This window comes from Leuciscus leuciscus, assembly GCF_965113295.1.
Source record: "Leuciscus leuciscus genome assembly, chromosome: 2".
In the NCBI taxonomy this organism is placed as follows: Eukaryota; Metazoa; Chordata; class Actinopteri; order Cypriniformes; family Leuciscidae; genus Leuciscus; species Leuciscus leuciscus.
Window position 1 is genome coordinate 58,765,841 of NC_138726.1, and position 22,732 is coordinate 58,788,572.

General features: G+C 38.7%; 1 protein-coding gene across 2 annotated transcripts in view; it reads left to right on the forward strand.

Moving 5' to 3' along the window:
* The first annotated feature begins 1,983 nt into the window (after positions 1-1,983).
* ndrg2 (NDRG family member 2) overlaps positions 1,984-22,732 on the forward strand; it is a 69,200-nt gene continuing 48,451 nt past the window's right edge. The window contains exon 1 of one of the 2 annotated variants that reach the window (XR_014203541.1): positions 1,984-2,413. The gene's annotated coding sequence lies outside the window, so the exon portion shown is untranslated. The remainder of the gene's footprint in view (positions 2,414-22,732) is intronic. The other variant, XM_082161470.1, reaches the window with a different exon arrangement.

Genomic DNA, 22,732 nt, shown 5'->3' on the forward strand with positions numbered 1-22,732 from the left:
CCAGGCTGCTGTATTCCTGCATTAGACTGACTCTTCCCTCTCTTTAAGAGAATCTCCTTTCTGTCCATCATGTGCCGCTCCATCAGAGATTTCACGAACACAGACGACCTGAATTGGAAATAATACGCCACATTATAGAAATAAATTGGTTTCATGTTGACTTGAACTGCGTAATTTTGAAACAGCAGAGACGCTTTGCAAGTCAAGTTAAAAGGAAGGCCTAATCTTATCGATGTGGTTAAGGTGGAACAACAGCTGGTTTAACATGAGTGTTGTTTTGCAGAACTTATCTTCCGTAGAGGTTCAAGTTGAGGTGCAACGGGGATCTGAAACTTCCCCATAGTTCAGCTGAAGGGGACCGGTGAGACCCTGAATGTTTCCCAACATGTTCCTGGACTGAGTGAACCCGCTGAACTGAGCTTTACACGTGGCTCAGTGTTAAAGGCTGCACATGAATATCAAAGCTAAGCATTTGACTATAATAAGACTAATTGGAACTATGAAATATTGTAGATTCACACTAATGTCCTTATTAAACATGTTTCACACAGCTTGCGTAACATGCATGAGTGAAACTGCAATCGCAGGTTTGTGTTGACCTTTCACACGGTAGTGATTTTTGGTGTTACTGCATTGAGTGTTACCTTTGATAACGGCCATATTGAATGATTTATGGGAGATTATCGTTAAGAACAATAACAGACTTCATCGTCATGAAATCTATTTTAAGTAAGATCCAAACTGTAATTAATCTACACTGAACCGAATCCCCACAGCATAGCTTTAAACTTCTTAAAGGGACAGTTCATTCAAAAATGTTGTTTACACCTGATGCGCCGAATCTGTTACTTAATATGTAGAACAAAAGAGAAGATATTTTTAAAAATCTTGTTTATTCAATGGAAATCAATGGGGTCCAAAATTTCCACCACAGCATAAAACATTTAAAAAGATAATTGCGACTTTATCTCACAATTGTGGGTTTACATCTCGCAATTCAGATTTTTTTCTCGGAATCGCAAGATATAATCTCGCAATTGCGAGAAAAAAGTCAAAATTGTGTGATATAAAGTTGCAATTGTGAGTTATAAAGTCCAATTCTGAGGATAAACAAGTTTTTTTTTGTATTGCAAAATTCTGACTTTATATCATGCAATTGCGTTTTTATTTCATGCAACTTTTTTCGTGTTTATATCACACGGTTCTGACTTTTTTTCTCGCAATTGTGAGTTTATATTATACAATTCTGAGATAAAAAGTCAAAGAGAGATAAAATAATTGTGAGATCTTTATTCTGTGGTGGAAACAAGCTTCCATATAATATATTTGTGCTCTGCAGAAGAAATTAGTCAAATGAGGATATAATTATTTTTGGGAGACTTTTCCAGTAATCATCTGGGTTCACTCAGAGTCAATGCTGTAGGCTATAACCTATTAATTCGATGGCCAAAATAAATATGCACTGCGTGTGAAACAGGCCTGAACGAAGTGAAGAAATCTGCCTTATAATCACACCTGGCATCAATAAAGTTTTAAAAATTATTTATGGCATATAGCCTATGTTTTAGAATAGCTGCACTGATCATAGTTAGCATGTAATTGTGATATTTTTTGGTCTAACTACAAATACCACGGTGTTGTGTGTCTCAATTGAGCATGTGTCTTCTTCCATCCACATCTCAACAGGACTGCCTGAAGCGAGCTTTATGTTGAGGACTCGGAGGATGACGCGCGTCCCCTTTTCATTCGGCTTTCCAAATCATTCCTCGACCCAATTTGCATTTCATATACATTTCTGCATGAAATGAGAGATTAGTGTATTTATATCTTCTGACGCGCCCCAAATCACAAGAAGCTCTTGCTTCAGACTGTAACCAGAACCTTGGAATGCGAACGCGTTTTGTTCCACCAGGCGCTTCAACAACGGGCGCGAACCATTGCCAAAAAAAGGGGGGAGTCTTTTTCAAGTACGGGGTTTCTTTGACATTCAGCTTCCGAGTATAGATATGTTGGAGGGTTGGCTACAGAAATAGCTTTTCATAACACATACGCCACATAACTGTCCTCAAACACCTCAGCACCGACGACTCGAGCTCGATGGATAATTTCGCGCTCCCCCATCCATAACTCAAGTCGACTTATTTGATTGACGGCTCCACATTTTTTTTGTAAGATTTTTTTTTTTCTGTGGCTACAGAAAGCACAAAAACGGGGTAATACAGAGCGAGGAAAAGAGGGAGAGAAAATAACAAACACCGCTGGAAAGAAAGTACGAGCGCAAGAGCACTGGGAGCCAGCCAGGGTCAAGACTGTGAAAAATACATATTTCAAAGACAAAGGACTGCCGACTTTAGCTTATTTTTGTATTTTAGGGAGATTGGGGTCGCCGACATCATAATTATTTAAGTGCAAGGTAAGTGCAATTTTCCGAGAAACGCTTTTCTTTATAACAGCATTAATGTATGCAATTGGACTATCCTATACATCGCGTGTGTTTTTAAATGCATGCAACAATGTGTTGCCCGTAACGAACGGTCACGATTTGTTGTGCACAAAGGAATTAAATGTAAATATTCATAGACAATAAGAGCTGATCGTGCCGTTTTAAACGACACATGCGACGTGACCCTAATCAGTTCCAGCGGCTGGACACTTGTAAACATAGAGCTGCGTTAAAATGAACCACGACTGAATAACATTAAGGTTGCAAGCATTACAGAAACCAACCTACAATTTTTTTTCCAGTGTTTTTGGTGGATTTAAGTACGCCAACGTCACTTAACATGTCAGTTTACTAGTGGTTTAATTGATGATGGTCTTTGTTCATGCATTTGCGCAGGAGTGATGCATACGTGTTTTTTTTTTGTTTTTTTTGACGCGAACTTGAATTGTGAAATAAAAACATTGGCTCACGCAGCGGGCTTGCAGCTCCAGCCTGGGGCTTTTCTGCAGTTCTGCAGAACTTACGCGCCGTGGCTGTGGAGAATGTGTGTCAATGTCAAAGGGAGGTGTGTCGCGGGCCCAGACAAACCCGCAAGAGCCTTTTCCAGCCACGACTGCACGCAACAAACACGCACAAAGACTCACTGAGATACGTTGGTTTATCTGGGGTCTTAAAATTCAGTGAGTCATACTACAAGCTTTAAAGAGATAGCTAAAAAAATAATAATTCTGCTATTTACTCAACGTCATTTTTACGTAAAGCAAAATAAATAATATGCTATATTAACTCTACTTGTTTCCATACTACAGAAATGGACTCATTCACTCTGTTGCGCTCCAAAAATAGCTACCAAAATATGTTCTTAGAACGTGTGCTAAATGGTTCCATTTAGTTCGGAAAACGTGATAAAAAAAAAAAAAATTAAAAAAATATGTTCTCAGAATGTTCAAGCCATTGTTTGGAGTATTAAATCTTGTTTCCACCATGGAACAAAACAATTTAAAAGATAATTGCAATTTTTTATCTTCACAATATAGATTTTATCTCTCGCAATTGCAAGTTTGCCTCACACAATTCTGATTTTTTTTTTCTCAATTGCGAAATATATTTTTCTCTCAATTGCAAGTTTATACTTGCAATTCTGACTTTATAACCAACAATTCTGAGTTGTTTCTCGCAATTGTGAGTTTATATCTTGCAATTCTTACTTCTATTCCAAGTCCTACTGGAATGAACAATAAAGTCCAATACTGAGGGAAAAAGATTTACGAGAAAAAAATTGGAATTGCAAGATGTAAACTCACAACTGCTAGAAAAAAGTATGAATTGTGTGAGATCTTTGTGCGAGTGTAAATTTTAAGTCATAAGTTTTGAGAAAATATTCACAGCACTCAAATTTGCACATTAAAAACAGTCACATTATGATTGGTTATGTTAAAATGCCTTTTTGAAGATTTGATGTAAAAATAATATCATAATGGACCCTTAATACATTATTGTGAATGATTTATCAGTGTTTGTCTTAAAGGCCAAGGGGTGGTATAATGCCCTTTTCACAAGAAGTAAAATAAATCTCTGATATCCCTAGAGTGTGTATGTGAATTTTTAGCTCAAAATACCCCACAGATATTTTTATACAGCATGTTAAAATTGTCACTTTTTGAGGGTGAGCAAAAACGCACCATTTCCCTTTAAATGCAAATGAGCTGCTGCTCCAGGAACAGAGGGCGGAGCTTCAAGAGGGCGGAGCTTTCAACCCGGGAGGAATGTCCTGTAGTCTCTACCAGCCGTTTGTTGTAGTCCTTAAAAAACTATTTATTTAAAAGCAAATATCTCCCTTTGCTTTGAACTTTGAGCATTGTAACTTTGCAGATGTTGTTTATGCTCAAACAGCAACATTACACACTAACTAAAGTTAGAAAAGTGAAATCATAATCAACCACCCCTTTAAAGGTAGGGTAGGTAATCCTGTTCAGAAACACTTTTTTTTATACTGGGTGAAATGGTCCTTCCATCCTGATAGTAGTCAATACATTATGTGTTTAGAAAAAGGAATGAAAAAAATCAGACCTCTGTAGCAGCTGCAGGACAGTAAAAACTCTGACCAATCACTGCCATTCGGTGCGAATGTAAAGAACCAATCAGATGCCTTCATGTCTCGTGCCCGCCCCGAGCCCACTGCGCGCGCTGCCCTGCGTGCACTCATCACATGTCACCGTTCCCGGAAATATTCAGCTCAAAGCACCTGCATATGCAGTCAGCGAAGGCAAACAAGGCAAAAACTACTTCCTCGGACCCTGCCCGCACTCTTGAACGACCTCCTCTGCTTCGCCCTCAACCCCGGACCTGTCCTCGAACCGACGATGCGGTACTTGTCTCCGGACTCGGAGTGTACGTTAGTCTTCATTAGAGTCAACAATGTTTTCATCATGGAAACTCTTACATGCAAAACACCGTATATGTTATGAATCTTACACGAAATTCATCTTCATCACAGTGTAACTGATGGTAATGGAAAAACGTGTATCAATGCAACCTGTTTTGCCTTATAAATATAGCTCGTTACCGAATGAAACTTTACCATTATCGATATGCTAGCTTGATAGTGAGTACTAAAAGAAATCTTATTTGTTTATATTCATAGTGATAAAGTTAGGTATTTTATTACATGTGATTCTGACATGATGTCACTGTATGTACTGCGCTCCTTCCTCTCCACTCGTCTCAGGTAATAAATGCGTCTTGTTCCAGCCTGAGCGTTTGGCGTCGCGCGTTCATGTGTTTTGGGGGCGTGGCTTTGGAAGGAGCTCAGAAGGGAGGGGGTGGAGTGAATGGAAATAATGAGCTGTGTTTATTGCAGATTAAAAGGTCTACAGTCACTCGATTTTTTAATTTTCTTTTTCAGAGTACTTACATTTTAATTATGTATTGGTATATAAAGACAGTTTAAACAAATTTGGAATGTTTTTTTTTTAGAAAAATGATTACCTACCCTACCTTTAATCTTTCATCAACAGTTTAGTGTTTTTTTCTCTCTACTCCTCTAATTTGATTGGTCTGAGCTCAGGCTGTCAGATTGTGTGTTGCTTGGTGACACACACACTTGATCCAGCGGATTTTCAATGTAACAACACTCTTTCTGGTGTGATAATGTTTACATAATAACTCGCTCCGCCTCTGAAACGATTTTTCTTTTCGGTCGATGTCATCAATCCCTCTTAGTTAGAGACCAACAGTCGGGGTCCAAAAACTAAAAATCCTGTTAAGGATTTCATTGAATTTTAAGTTACATTTCAGTCTGGTCCTCATGGTCCTCACACATATCTAGCATATAGCTTCGGAATATAGTTAACTAGTTGTATTTCATGGTGCTTTCTCGTCTTGCTTGGAGCTTGACAGTGTGAGTCATCTCCCATTTTAGTCTCCTTTCATGCTAAAACAAGATTAGGGTGAGTAAATGACATAACTCAGTTGTTAGATGAAGTGTCCCTTTAAAGGCACGAGTCTGTTAGTGTGATGTGCGTTCACAGCTGGTGATGTCAGAGCTGCTGGTCTCGGGATCTGGTCAGGGTTTGGGCATGTACAGGTAAAGAGAGACTCAGAAGACGCCAGTGGTGGGCTCACAGCACTCCAGGCTATCATATGTTCATCATTCATGTGTTCATCATTCATGTGTTCATCATTCATATGTTCATCATTCATGTGTTCATCATTGTGAGTGATTGAACAACACATAGTTACTATAGACAGGCAATGAGTAGAATAGGAGATATTTAATTCGGCTCAACCGTCTAATGACTGTAGCAAAACTATCCATCCGTTTGGAAACTTTCATTTATCAGTTGAATGAGAATCTATCTGTCTATCTGTCTGTGTCTGTCTATCTGTCTGTCTATCTATCTGTCTGTCTGTCTATCTGTCTGTCTGTGTCTGTCTGTTTTTCTGTCTGTCTGTCTGTCTGTCTGTCTGTCTGTCTGTCTGTCTGTCTATCTATCTATCTATCTGTCTATCTGTCTGTCTGTGTCTGTCTTTCACATGGTACATTTACTTTCAATAGATACAACGACTGAACGACAGACAGAATGAAGAAACAAATGACGGATGGACAGAATGAATAAACTGACAAATGGACAGACAGACAGACAGATGGACAGACAGATGGACAGACAGACAGATGGACGGAGAGACAGAAGGACAGAGAGACAGACAAATGGACAGACGGACAGAAAGACAGATGGACAGACAGACAGAAGGACAGAGAGTAGTGTTGTCACGGTACCAAAATTTCAGTATTCGGTACCGATACCAGTGAAAATCCACGGTTCTCGGTACCAATTTCGGTACCAAAGCTTAATTTAGATTAAATGTACATAATTATATTAAAGTGTTTATCACAAAGATGGAAACTGTAGTATTAAAAACACTTTACAATAAGATTCCATTTGTTAGATAACATTAGATAAAATGACCTAACAAAAAAAAAACAATAGTTATATACTGTCGCAATTATTCTCCTTTAGGGGTTAATTTAAAAATACATTTTTAAAATCAAAAGTTAACATTATTTCTGTTAACATTATTTAATGCACAATGAATGAAGTGAACAAACATGACCAATCAAGTGTTTTGTATTAAATAACATTCACAAACATTAATTAATGTTGTAAAAATATATTGTTTTTTATATAACGCATTAAGTGATGTTAATGAGATAAAATATGTTTTATTTGACTTGACTATACTTTTATTTAATCCAAAACTGTATTCATATTTAACTTTAAAAGGGCTTTTTAAACCTGCTAAGAGTTATCCAGCCAAGAATAAGACTAGAACTACTTTTCTGACGGACTGATATTAATGACGGCTTTTTATTTCTCATCTCCATAAATATATCTAGTAGTAAAGCTAATGCAAGGGCTAGAAATCAATTAATAGGCCTATGTCACACTTCCTCGTCGTCATGGAGAGCGCAGTTCGCACAAGCGTTTGTACTCCCGTGGCGTCTGTCGTTGCTATGCATCCATGAACGCACATGGAAAAGTGAGCGCGCCGCTTCTATTATGAGCGCGCTTGCCGCGCGCCATTTGAAATAACGTATCTGCACGCGCAAAAACATCAGCACCACATCAGCAGCAGCACCGCCGATCGCCATCAGCGCTTTTATGAAGAGGACGCAACTGCACGCGCTTCGGGCATGCACGCGCATCAAATACCGGGTTTGAGAAAACCTGGTACCGTGACGTTTAAAAAAAAATTTGTACCGACTTGGTACCGAAGTACCGGGTCTTTTGACAACACTAACAGAGAGACAGACAGATGGACAGACAGACAGATGGACAGAGAGACAGATGGACAGACAGACAGATGGACAGAGAGACAGACAGACAGACAGACAGATTGACAGACAGACAGATGGACAGAGACAGACAGACAGACAGTCAGATGGACAGACAGACAGATGGACAGACAGACAGATGGACAGAGAGACAGATGGACTGAGAGACAGACAGATGGACAGACAGACAGAGGGACAGAGAGACAGACAGACAGACAGATGGACAGACAGACAGATGGACAGAGACAGACAGACAGACAGTCAGATGGACAGACAGACAGACAGACAGATGGACAGAGACAGACAGACAGACAGTCAGATGGACAGACGGACAGACAGACAGATGGACAGAGACAGACAGACAGACAGTCAGATGGACAGACAGACAGACAGACAGACAGACAGACAGATGGACAGACAGACAGACAGACAGACAGACAGATGGACAGACAGACAGATGGACAGAGAGACAGATGGACAGAGAGACAGTATGAAGAAACGGAAAGATGGACATACAGACAGACAGACAGATGGACAGAATGAATAAACAGACAGATGACAGACAGACAGACAGACAGTATCATGAAACGGAAAGATGGACAGACAGACAGACAGATAGACAGATGGACAGAGAGACAGATGGACAGAGACAGACAGACAGATGGACAGACAGACAGAGAGATGGACAGACAGACAGATGGACAGACAGACAGATGGGCAGAGAGACAGAATGAATAAACAGACAGATGGACAGACAGACAGAGAGACAGATGGACAGACAGACAGAGAGACAGATGGACAGACAGACAGGCAGACAGAGACACAGATGGACAGACAGACAGACAGACAGATGGACAGACAGACAGACAGACAATATGAGGAAACGGAAAGATGGACAGACAGAGAGACAGATGGAAAGATGGACAGACAGACAGATGGACAGACAGACAGACAGAGAGACAGACAGACAGAGAGACAGATGGACAGACAGACAGACAGAGAGACAGATGGAAAGATGGACAGACAGAGAGACAGATGGACAGACAGACAGACAGATGGAAAGATGGACAGACAGAGAGACAGATGGACAGACAGAGAGACAGATGGAAAGATGGACAGACAGAGAGACAGATGGAAAGATGGACAGACAGACAGACAGAGAGACAGATGGAAAGATGGACAGACAGAGAGACAGATGGAAAGATGGACAGACAGAGAGACAGGTGGAAAGATGGACAGACAGAGAGACAGGTGGAAAGATGGACAGACAGAGAGACAGGTGGAAAGATGGACAGACAGAGAGACAGATGGAAAGATGGACAGACAGAGAGACAGGTGGAAAGATGGACAGACAGAGAGACAGGTGGAAAGATGGACAGACAGAGAGACAGGTGGAAAGATGGACAGACAGAGAGACAGGTGGAAAGATGGACAGACAGAGAGACAGAATGAATAAACGGAAAGACAGACAGAATAACAATGAACAAACGAGCCATGGACGGATGGTCATTCGTTAGTTTATTCTATCATTCTGTCTGTCTGTCCCTCCATCCACCCGTCCATCCATTTGTTCTGTTGTTCTATGTATTGAATGTAAATGTAGCGTGTCATATATCCAGTGTAAGACTGAACCTGTACCTGTCGTGATGAACAGATCAGTGAACAGCCAGAGGTCACAGAGGTCACAGGGGTCACTGAGTGTTTGTGGATCTGCTCCTGACGGTACAAAGATCCCTCTGTTCCTCCTCATCCTCCATCCGTTCATCTCCAGCTATTCCTGCTCTCCGAGCTCTTCTCTCGCCTCGCTCGGCTTCTGTACATCTGAACCATGAGGAGAGATACCGGGATGTGGGTGGATCTGAATCCAGATCTGTCAGACTAAAGTCTCACTGAAGTGGGATAAAATGTTTTACTATAGTTGATGATTTAGGGCTGCGAAATACAATATATCCATGGTATATTTGCAATGATTTTTTTATCATAAAATTGAGAATCATTGTAAATATCTCAATAGTTTTAATGCGCTTAAAACTGCTCATTTCAATTATTCAACTTCAATTCAATTCAATTTGTTTGCATCACCATTCAGAAAAAAAAATCTAAATAAATTTTCATAAATAATATTTGTATAATTTTTTTTAAACTAAATATATTAGAACAATTGCTCTCAGGGGACTGGCAAACTTCCCAAGATTACTGTAAATTAACTGTGATTTATTGAAAATCGATTCTTAAATCGTATAGAATCACAAAATATTTAATTTATCAACACTCCTGGTTTCTGTTAAATATTATGCCCGTTTTCACAAGATGTATTATAAATCTATGGTGTCCCCAGAAATTGTCTGCGAAATTTGAGCTCAAAATACCAGGTCATTTATTATAGCTTGTCAAATTTGCCCCTTTTTGGGTGCGAGCCGTTGATATGAGCTTCAGATACTCCGGTAATAACAAAACAGGCCAATCTCACTCATCCAAAATCTCAGAAATCACCAGCAGCGAGTGCAGCCTTACGGAGAGACTCGGGAAGAGTTTCTGAATGTTAGTGGAGACATTTCTGTAGTTGTTGTGGAGTTACATTGATCATCTCATTTAACTCTTACACAAGTGTCCACAGTTCCTGAGGTGTTTATAAGACAGCTGAGACATGTTCTGGTCAATAGTGTTCAGTGCTCGTCTGTGCGAAGAACAGTTTCATGCTTCGCTGGATCTTCTGCCATTGCGTTAGAACTGGTCACTGTTGTCGCTTGTGAAAACCAAATGTCGGCTGGTGTGTGGAAACGTGCAGATTAAGGGCCGGTAATATTATAATAAGATCCTCTTCATACCGTCAGATGGGGAGCGAAATCTGATCTGCTTATTTTTGACATGCTTGCAGAGAAAGGCTTACCAAAAAAAAGTTACTGGGTTTCACTATTCACGTTTTCTGGGTTGGTAGAAGCACAGGGAACCCAATTATAGCCCCTAAACACGGAAAAAGTCAGATTTTCATGATATGTCTCCTATAATACAACATTTGAAACCAAGCAGCCAGTTTGGAGGAGCTTCAGATATTATGTTGGACAATGAGGGGCCTTCGATTCAAAAGGGTTGAGAATGTCCTTCTTCTTTTTGTTAATGTTGGGAAAAACATGTGAAATACACTTAGATTTTTACCATATTTTTATACTTTTGTTACAATGGCTGTTTAGTTGAAATAATAGACCCTCCAAATGAAATCCCCCCCAACCACCAATTTCAAGCCAATTCAGAGCAAATATGAACATTTAAAGATGTATTTAATATATTATAAATTGTGAAAACAAGCACTTGTCACGCAGGCTTGTTGTAACCAGTCATTAATAAGTATAACTGAGAGTAACTGTTGCCATGTGCTGGTTATTTGACTCCGCCCATATGTTGCTTTTGGCTATAGGGTTGTATCGTGACTGTGATGCTGTGAAAGTAATTACAGAAAAACATTTTAATGCAACGTTTGCTTGAAAACACTTTCTTGTTTTGTCTTGTTTCTTGTGCGGTGAATGATATTATGTTATGAAACGTTGAAGTGCTGCAGAATTCGGGGTTTACATAAGCGAAGGAGTTTGAGGCGTTTCAGTGATGTCATGTCTTCATGGCCTGGTCATGGATTACATCTGCATAATAAGATCTGGAGGGGTTTTCGTGTGTCGCTTTTCCAAATGGTGACGAGCCTCCAGCGTGAAGGTCGACGAGGAACGAGTGTGTGTTGGGAGAGAGAGAACATCTTGTCTTTCAGTGATGTGACTCTTTAGTGATGCACATCGGTTACGCAAGGACACTTAATCACGTCTAACGTTTGATTCTCTGTAATGAACCGAAGCACTGAGCTTTATCTGAAAGTTCACAAGGACACACTGAGATGATGAGGGAGAGAATCGGTGAGTTATTTAGACCGCTAAGATTCACCGGGAACAACAAGAGTGAGAGTCCTTCATTCATCCTGCCGGAGAAAAAGACATGAAAGTGTGAAGAACAGAACAGACATGACAGGAAATTACAGACAGACAGACAGACAGACAGATAGATAGATAGATAGATAGATAGATAGATAGATAGATAGATAGATAGACAGACATATAGATATATAGATAGATAGACAGACAGACAGACAGACAGACAGACAGATAGATAGATAGATAGATAGATAGATAGATAGACAGATAGATAGATAGATAGATAGATAGATAGATAGATAGATAGACAGACAGACAGATAGATAGATAGATAGATAGATAGATAGATAGATAGATAGAGAGATAGATAGATAGATAGATAGATAGATAGATAGATAGATAGATAGATAGATAGATAGATAAACAGATAGATAGTTAGTGTAAGTCAGTGCAAGTCAGTGCTAGTGATCCTCAGGGAGTTGCTGCTCTTCTTCAGCTGTAGTGAATAATGCAGGACCGTCACTGTGGGAAACGCAGGAGTGAAGGATCAGGAAAACAACACTGAGGGTTTTGGCGTCTCTCTGTGTCTCCATGGCGGCTGCGGCAGCTCGTTTCTTTTCTTTTGTCATCTAAACTTTCTAGATGAACAAACACAGGGACAAAACCAAGAGCAGACGGACAAACACACACCCGCCCAGATCCGCTGTGAATAGATCACTTACTTTTATTACTCATTTCTCAATATGTTTGTTACCAGTTCAGTCATGCTCACTGTGTGTGTGTGTGTGTGTGTGTGTGTGTGTGTGTGTGTGTGTGTGTGTGTGTGTGTGTGTGTGTGTGTGTGTGTGTGTGTGTGTTATTGAGCCATTACTATCTCTGGAAGCAACACAATCACACAGGTGTCACTTTATTCTCCTTCGACACACAGACTTAATCCAAATCAATACTGCAATTCACAAATAAATGCAATCACTGACATTATTGCATATTTTGTCCCGTAGAGAAGTCATGATTTTTAAAATGTATTAAGTCACAAGTGGGAGTATTTGAAGGCAAACCAAATGTGTCCCTCTGCAATCAGAGAGCTGAACAGATTTCAGGAAGGAAAACATCTCAGGTTACAACTGTAACCCTAGTTCCCTGAGTAGGGAATAAGACGCTGTGTCGATGACGCTTTGGGAACGCCCCTGCGTGATTGCGTCTGAAACACGTATGTCAACTAGTCCAATGGCGAGAGTGAACGTCACGGGCAGGTTTGGATTTCATTTCATTTGCGATCCGGTCTGACCGGCGTTAGCTTCGATAAGTCTGAAGCAAGTCGATCAGGATGTAGAAAGTATGGTAAAGTGACACAGCGTCTCGTCCCCTACTCAGGGGACTAGGGTTACAGTCGTAACCTGAGACCTTGGAGGCCGCCATACCCCTAGTAGAATGGGCTCTAGTGGCCAAAGGTGAAGGCAGGCTCACAACCTCATACGCAAGTGAAATAGCCTCGACTATAACAGTCTGTTTAAATGCAGGAACACCTTTTTTAGGGGGCCCAAAGCATACCAGCAGCCGATCAGACTTTCTCCACAGGGCAGCTCTGTGGGAGTAAGTGTCCAGTGCTCTCACTGGACATATGAGGTTCAATTTCTCCTGGTCTTGATCTTTAAAGGGAGGAGGACAGAACGCCTGCAGTGCGATAGGCCGTGGTATATTGGTTGGAACCTTTGGTACATATCCTGGTTACGGATAGAGGAACGCTTTGACCATTGAGTGCAAACTCAAGGCACGAAGGAGATACAGATAGGCCTCAGGATGCCACGAAGGAAAAGTATTATCAGAGGAGCACTTCCGACAGATAAACTCCCCAGGGGGACATGGTAGGCTGCAATGGCCGAAACATATACCTTCAGTGTGGAAGGAGATAACCCTGAAAAAAAAAAAAAAAAAAAAACGATCTTGAAGGAACTCTAGTATTGAACCAACAGGGCAATTAACTGGATCCCATTGTCGTAGATTACACCAAAAAGTAAAAACTCTCCATTTCAGGGCGTATAGCTTTCTCGTAAACAGAGCTCTGGAGTGCAGTATGGTTTCTACAACCTCAGTTGAGAGACCAAAGTCTATGAGTCGAGCCCCCTCAGAGGCCAGACCCACAGGTTGAACGTTTCTGGACGGAGATGGAGGATTGCTCCCCTGCCTGAGATAGAAGGCTCTGAGCTGAGCGGCCTCGATGGCAAAGAGCTCCTAACACTAGACCCTGGGATAGAAACCAAGGTTTCCTCCATATAACCAAGGCACGGAGACACCGCCGTGTTATCTTGATCAAACGAAGTGGGTTCCCCCTCGGGGAAAACCCCTTGGTCTTGAGCCACCACTGTAGGGGCTGAATGGTACAATGTTGGACGCAGCTGCCATCAGGCCCAACAGCCTTTGAAACTGTTTTACAGTGAGTGACTAGCCTAGCTTTATCTCTTTTACAACTGTGAGGATCGAGGCGACACGAGCAGCCGAGAGCACGGCCCTCATTGTCTCTGAATCCCACACCACACCAAGAAAGGTGGTCCTCTGTGCTGGAGAAAGCACACTTTTCTTGGCATTCAATCTCAACCCTAACCCTCGCATATGTGCGAGAACAAAATCTCGATGCCGAACCGCCAGCTGTTCCGACTCTGCCAGGATAAGCCAGTCATCTATGTAGTTCAGAATACGTTTGCCCTGCAGCCTGAGCGGGGCTAGAGCTGCATCTACGCATTTCGTGAACGTGCGGGGTGATAGAGCTAGACCGAATGGAAGAACCCGATACTAGTAGGCTTTGCCCCCGAAAGCGAACTTTAGGAACTTCCTGTGTTGTGGAAGGATGGAGACATGGAAGTATGCATCTTTCAGACCAGTCCTCGGATCTGATTTGAGCCACGATCTGCTTCAACGTTAGCATCTTGAATTTTAGCTTCTTGATCGAACGATTCAGAAGATGGAGATCGAAAATGGGACGCATTTTCTATAAAGATTCTATATAGTGGGAAAAGTTCTTTAGATTATTAAATGTTCTTCACACTAAGAAAAAATGACTGAAATCACTGAAATTTTCTTTGAGAAACCAAAAATAGCTCTTCTATCTGTGGCATCGCTGCAAAACGCAAGTATGATAGTTTGTTTTTACGATTCAGACAATGCAATTTTATATATTTTCTCTACATTTCACTTACCACTATACAATTAATCTTTTTTCTATTTATTTGTGCATTATTTACTTTATTTATCAAGTTATTTATAATATTTGAGGTGTTTTTTTGGTCAGATTTAGTGATATTTTTTTTGCACCCTTTTGTCCTTAAAGCTGAATAAACTCAAACTGAACACTAACATGCACTATTGTTTTTCTTCATCAGCCCATTAAACTTGATTCACACACACTCTTCCAGGGTGTTTTGTGCAACAGCTCGAGGTCCTGAAATAGCACTCAGTTGACACACACTTAGTAACGTCACACCACACCGTCACTACAAGGACGTTTCTCCAGTCGACTGATTCAGGTTTTGACTTTTCATGTTCAGAGGTCTTCGCTCTTGATTGACAGGATGTTTGAAACCTGAAAATCTGAAAAGCGTAATAGTTTCCGAACGCTGCTTGAGGTTTGCGTAAGTCCCAGGCAGTCACATGCGGCCTGATGTCTTCAGGAACGTAATACACACCGATATACAACTGCTTGCCCGAGAATAGCCCGACCGCAACATATCCCAGTGTCCTTTATCATGACGCCTAAAAATACTGTCCACTACTACCTCCCTGAAACTCAACCTCGCTGCCCGACGTCTGTCTTGTTTTTCAGTGCAAATATCACTCTAAAAAATGCTGGGTTTGAATCAAATATGGACAAACACAACTGTTGGGTTGAAAAAATTATGTAAAAATGTAACCCATCAGTTGGGTTTGTCCATATTTGACCCAAACATGGGTTGAAACAACCCAGCAATTGTAAGTGAAAAACATTCTTAAATCAAGGTACATTTACTTGAAAAAGCAAAATGACAACATATAAAGTTTTGTGTCAAAATTAAGTGTTTACGCGTAAAACAAAGACAAATATCTGCCAATGGTGGGAGACGAATAAACTTGTTTTCTCTTTGAATTAAGTTTAGTTTTTCTTATTTCAAGCATAAACTTTTCAATCATAAAAAATAGACAAATCAAGATGTAATAGCGCATGACGTTTAGCTTCTCAAGTAAATGTATCTTGAATGTATCCTGAAGTTGTAAATAAAGCATGGATAATTGGTGTGTTTTACAAGAAAATTAATGTTTTACTTAATTTATTTAATTTAAAAATTTACTAGCAATTTCTGAGTAAAAATGGTTTCTACACCTTTTTTTTTTTTTTTTTTTTTTTGCAGGTATGTATCTTGTTTTAGAAATGTTTAGGTATTACTGGAAAACAAGACAAAAATACAAAATAAAATCAAGTTTTTTTATTTTTTTTTTTTATAACCCAATTTGCAGAATTAGTTTTCTTGTTTCATGCATAAACTCATTTAATTATTATTATTATTATTATTTCAGAAACAAGATGTAATATGCCATTTTGCTCCTCAAGTAAAAGTAAAAAAAGAGTTGTAAATAATAAAAAAGAAAAAGAAAAATTGGGATTCATTTCCCAATATTCAAAATACTCCTACTTCAAAATTTCACGTTTAATTCAATGTGTTCTTTTTTTAGTGTACAAGTATCTGCCAATTCCCTTTAAATTAAATTAATTTGTCTGCCACATTAGCAGATATTTGCTCTTGTTTTGCTCTATGCATTTTATTTTGATGCATCTGATTATGTTGCTTCTCCAGTAAATCTATCTTGACTTAAGAATGTTTAGATATTTTTCTGGAAAACAAGTGAAAAAATATTGAATAAGACAAAAAAAACAACAACAAGATATTAAGTCTTGTTTTCCGGAATACATTTTTATTTTTTTTAATTAAATGAGTTTGTGCTTGAAACAAGAAAATATCTTCCAGTGGGGTCAGAAAAATACAGTAATAAAGTCTTTGTTTTTAGCACAGAATCTCACTTAATTTTGATTTTGTTTTTAAAAAAGAAAAGGAAAAACTTCTTATCTTCAGTCACTTTGCATCTCCAGTACATGAATCTTGATTTAAGAATATTTAGATGTTTGTGCTGGAAAACAAGACAAAAATATTGAGGAAGAACTTAATTTTTGTTTTTATTAATTTTTCAGTTATTGTAAATCTGGATAATCAGAAGAAAACATTTTTTTGACATGGCAAAATGCATTGTTTTTGAGACGGTCCGACTTCATTTAACTCGCAGCCGAGGGTGAAATTGTGCTTTTATTAATTCTCAGCTTTTATTAATTTTATTATGAAAACGACACACACCCTGCTTATGTCAGCTATTGACATGTTAGTGTTTAAGTTATTCATCACTGTTACCATAACTATAAGGACATATGCTAAAAGTGCTGCTCTTCCTCAGTATTTTGTCTTGTTTTCCAGAACAAAACTAAAAATACATAAACATTTTTAAATCAAGATGCGTTTACTTGAGATGCCAAATGAAGTCAGTGAAGAAGTCTTGTATTCTGAGAAATGTATCAAGAGTTTAAGCTTAAAAGATTAAAAGATCTACTTTGATTTTGTATTTTTGTCTTGTTTTCCATGACACATATCTAAAAATTCGTAATTCAAGATACGTTTACTTGAAAAGAAAAATGACTTAAAGTCTTGTCATCTACAATTATGCATAAAACAAGAACGAACATCTGTCAGAGATTTTGGAAAACGAATCTAATTCAGATTATTTTTCTGACCCCATTTGCAGATTTTCTTCTTGTTTTTTTAAGCTTAAACTTAATTTTTGATAATTCTTTTCAGAAAACAAGACTTAATATCTTATTTTGCTTCTCCAGTAAATATATCTTGATTTAGGAATGTTATTTGTAATGGAAACAAGACAAAAATAATAAATACTGAGATAATATAACCAACAACAGTGAGGAAGAACAGACTTTTTTTGTGCTTTGTGCGGTGTAACACTAAATGTTTTACTCATTCAGAGCAAAGAAAGAGCAATTGTTGAGCAATAACATCTTCCTGTGGGCAGTGAGGAAACGCTGTGTGTGATGTGATAAATCAGGTGTGTGTGTGTGTGTGTGTGTGTGTGTGTGTGTGTGTGTGTGTGTGTGTGTGTGTGTGTGTGTGTGTGTGTGTGTGTGTGTGTGTGTGTGTGTGTGTGTGTGTGTGTAAAGTGCCAAAACTGGAGCATCTCTGGTGCTTTATCGTTTCCTCAGGCATTTCTGCATTTATTGATGCGCAGGAGAAAAGGAGAAGGAGGGATGAGAAAAGGAGGGATGAGCTGAACGGACTGAGAGAGTTTGCCAGCGCAGTTGTTTATCAGTGAACGCTGGAGTTGTTTTGAAGTCTCGGACTAAGCAGGCCATGAGAGAGAGAGAGAGAGAGAGAGAGAGAGAGAGAGTTAGTTTAGTAACAGGGGCCAGAGATTGCGTAACTCTTGTGATTTTTGCCTGTAAGTGTGTCACTAAAATGTTTTGCTCTTTTCTGAACTCCTGCATTGCTATAGTTGATGATGTTTACTTTATGACTTCATGTGGAGTGAAAATATACAGTTTGAGTTACAGTATCGTTCAGATTCTGGAGTGATTTGTAAATGTTTCTAAGAGAGTCTCTTCTGCTCACCAACCCTGTATTTATATGAGCAAAAATACAGTAAAAACAGTAAAATTGTGAAATATTATTACAGTTTAAATGAACAGTTTTCTATTGTAATATATATTAAAGTGTAATTTATTCCTGTGATCAAAGCTGTATTTTCAGCATCATTACTCCAGTCTTCAGTGTCACATGATCCTTCAGAAATCAGGATAATATGATGATTTGATGCTCAAGAAACATTTATGATTATTATCAGTGTTGAAAACAGTTCATATTCATACACTGATGTATGAAATATAATTTTTCAGGATTCTTTGATGAATAGAAAGATCAAAAGAACATTTTATTTAACTTTATTCTCACTTTTGATCAGTTCAAGGCCTCCTTTCTGAATAAAAGTATTAATTTACTTACCCAAAACTTATGAACAATGTGTGAGTATAAAAGACTCAATTGCTGTATTTTAATAATCTGTCGGCTAATGACTTTTTACCATTGATTTTCAACATATATCCACACATCTGTATAATATAATGTGATTCTGGGACACATATGGATTGAACGGCCTCATTAATGCGTGTTTTGGCTGAAAGTGTCGTGCAGTTTTCCTAGTCGATGCTGTTTCAGATGTTTAATATGGTTTCAACAAGCTTGATCACGTCATCTGGGACTCATAGGGGTTTGGAACAGAGAAATCTTTGTCAGATTCAGATGTTGCACAACTTTCCCACAGCTCTGGGCCTGGGTCGATTGCTTCACACTGTCCAGTGGTTAGGGAAGAGAAATGCATGCTTTTCTTAGAGGGGTGGTATACCGCCCTTTCACAAGATGTTAAATAAATCTCTCATGTCCCCAGAGAGTGTGTGTGAAGTTTTAGCTCAAAATACCTCACAGATATTTTTATATAGCATGTTAAAATTGTCACTTTTTGAGGGTGAGCAAAAACGCACCGTTTTTGTGTCTGTTCCTTTAAATGCAAATGAGCTGCTGCTCCCGGCACAGGGGGCGGAGCTTCAACAGCTTGTGTGTGTGTGTGTGTGTGTGTTAGCAGCTTCGATTACCTATACATTACACACTAACTAAAGTTAGAAAAGTGAAATCATAATCAACCACCCCTTTAAAGTCCTGGCTTGTTTTGTTTTGTTTCATAATACATCACATTATAGGAGTAAAATATAGGTTATGGAAGTTGACACTTTTTGAGGGTGAGCAAAAACGTGCTGTTTTTGTGTCTGTTCCTTTAAATGCAAATGAGCTGCTGCTCCCAGCACAGAGGGCGGAGCTTCAACAGCTTGTGTGTGTGTGTTAGCAGCTTCGATTACCTATACATTACACACTAACTAAAGTTAGAAAAGTGAAATCATAATCGACCACCTCTTTAAAGTCCCGGCTTGTTTTGGTCATAAAACATCACATTATGGGAGTAAAATATAGGTTATGGATGATTTTGCATGTGAACTTTTTATAGAGGCAGAGAGCTGAGAAAGGCAAACCTGTTCACTGTTTGTAGCAGATTTCAGCTTGAGAAATGTTCAGCGTGGAGATTCTAGACAAGAATTTTGTCTTTTACTAGTCTAGTCTTTTACAGTGCAAGGCGTCATTTGAATATTTCTGCATATATTCAGAGGATTTTAGCGCAGTCTCATTAGTCCCAGAGGAGAGACGGGTCGCTATCGATCCGTCACTGGATCCATTAGAGTCTGTCAATGCACTCGTGTCCTGGTTTAACTTTAACTCATCTCTCTCTCTTTAGAAACACTTCACATTTGTTTAATGCTGTTCTCGTCACTGCTGATTGAGTCATGAGATGTGTCTGATGTTTCTCACTCAGTCAGAGATACACAGTTGTGTGTGTGTGTGTGTGTGTGTGTGTGTGTGTGTGTGTGTGTGTGTGTGTGTGTGTGTGTGTGTGTGTGTGTGTGTGTGTGTGTGTGTGTGTGTGTGTGTGTGTGTGTGTGTGTGTGTGAGAGAGTGTGTGTTTTAACTGTGATTTCTGGCCTCGGGGGTGAAGTTCACTAAAACATGTTAAAGTCATATTTCAACACAAAAACGCAAAAAAAAGAGGGAAATTGTATTTTTCAATAATATATAAAAAAAAATAAAAAAAAATCATTACAATTTACCAACATTTTAACCAAATTTGTATGTTCTTTCTCCATTATTCTTAATGCGATAACAGACTTCCTAAAAAATAGGCTTCGTTTTCTTAGAGCAAAACAATTTATTGTACTAATTAAAATGTTAAAATATTTTATATTATAAATGGTAAAAATATGTAATTTAAATATAAAATATAATATATATAAAAAATAAAAATAGATAGATATGTTACCTGGAAATGTTCTTGACAAGTCCAGGTCATATTTCACCACAAAAATACAAGAGAAAAATATGAAATTATATTTTGCAATAATATATGAAAATGATTTAAAATGTAAAAAATAAATATTTAATATTTAGAATTTTTTTTCATGACAATAAAACCACACTTGGCATCCACAGTGTTTAAAAAAAAAAAAAAAAGAAGAATTTAAAAAAATATATTTTATATTATAAATGTTAATATAAAATATAATATATAATACATACATACATACATACATACATATATATATATATATCATTAAATGTGTCCTGGAAATGTTCTTGACAGGTCCAGGTCATATTTCACCACAAAAACACAAGAGAAAAATATGAAATTATATTTTGCAATAATATATGAAAATGATTTAAAATTTAGAAAATAAATATTTAATATTTCGACATTTTTTCATGACAGTAAAAATTCTCAGTGTTTTTACTGTGTCTGAATATTCAAATGTAATATTTAATATTAAAATATATTTAAATTTAAATGATTATTGAAATAATAATTCTGCTTCTTCTTTTGTCAGTGTGTGTGACCTGGATAATATGTTCTTGACAGGTTTCGGTGAGATTCGTCTCAATCCTCCTACGCTGCTTATTTTTCTTTCACACATTTTCTCTCTTTCAGTTCATTTCCACTTCATCCTCTGTGTGTTTGTTTCGCGGCGTCGTTCCTCGGGACGGACTGTGTTTATGTTCTCTGAAATATAAGTGACCCGCTGAGGAAGACGAGCGCTGAAGAGATGAAGAGGCTCTCGGGTCACATGATTAATCTCGCTCTCGTCTTGTTCATGACACCGATCAATAACAGCACATGATCAATAATGCTGTCTGAGAACACACCATGAACTCACTGACGTCTTACACAATCATGGTTTCTCACACTGAATAAGAAGTGGTGTTTTATTTAATTAATATAGTTTTTTTAAAGTACACTAAGTGCACATTCAATACCATTAAACACACTCCTTTTCCCCATTGGCAGTCACGCCAGTGTTTGGGCTTTTTGTTTTATTTTTATTCTTTATAAAAGTAATTGAAGTCTCATTAGAAGTGGTTGTGAGGGGTTAATAAAGGTCCCTGTAACACGTGATCTGTGGTGTTTTACTATAGTAAAGTGGTTGTGGATTGTAATGTTTCTTTAATTCTCGCTGTGAGTCGATGAATCTGTTGTGTGTGTGAAACTGGCGGCCATTGTTCACCAGGGTAATTTTTAGCTTGTGGATGATGAATCTGTGTGTGTGAGAGATACGCACACACACACACACACACGTAAACACACGTACACACACACTCACAGACAGACTCACATGCACACACACACACACACACACACACACACACACACACACACACACACACACGCACGTACACACACAGACAGACTCACATACGTACACACACAGGCACACACACACACACACACTCACAGACAGACTCACATGCACGCACACACGCACACACTCACTCACTCACTCACTCACACATACACATGCACACGCACACACACACACACACACACACACACACACACACACACACACACACACACACACACACACACACTGACAGACTCTCTCACACACTCACACACACACACACACACACACACACACACACACACACACACACACACACACACACACACACACACACACACACACACACACACACACACACACACACACACACACACACACACAATCAGATGTTCTCTTCTGTTTCTGAGTGTGTTCTGGTCCAGAACATGTTTCAATAACAACCAGATGTCTGTGAGAAAAACTAGAGTAAATACTAGAGTAAATACTACAGTAAATACTACAGTAAATACTACAGTAAATACTACAGTAAATACTAGAGTAAATACTAGAGTAAATACTAGAGTAAATACTAGAGTAAAGCAGCAGCCAGAAGTCTGGAGTCTGAGCTCTGGTGGTTCACTGAAGAACTTCTCCAGTCGATCACAGTTATAAGAGTGCAGAATCATTCAGAGAATCATCAGCGC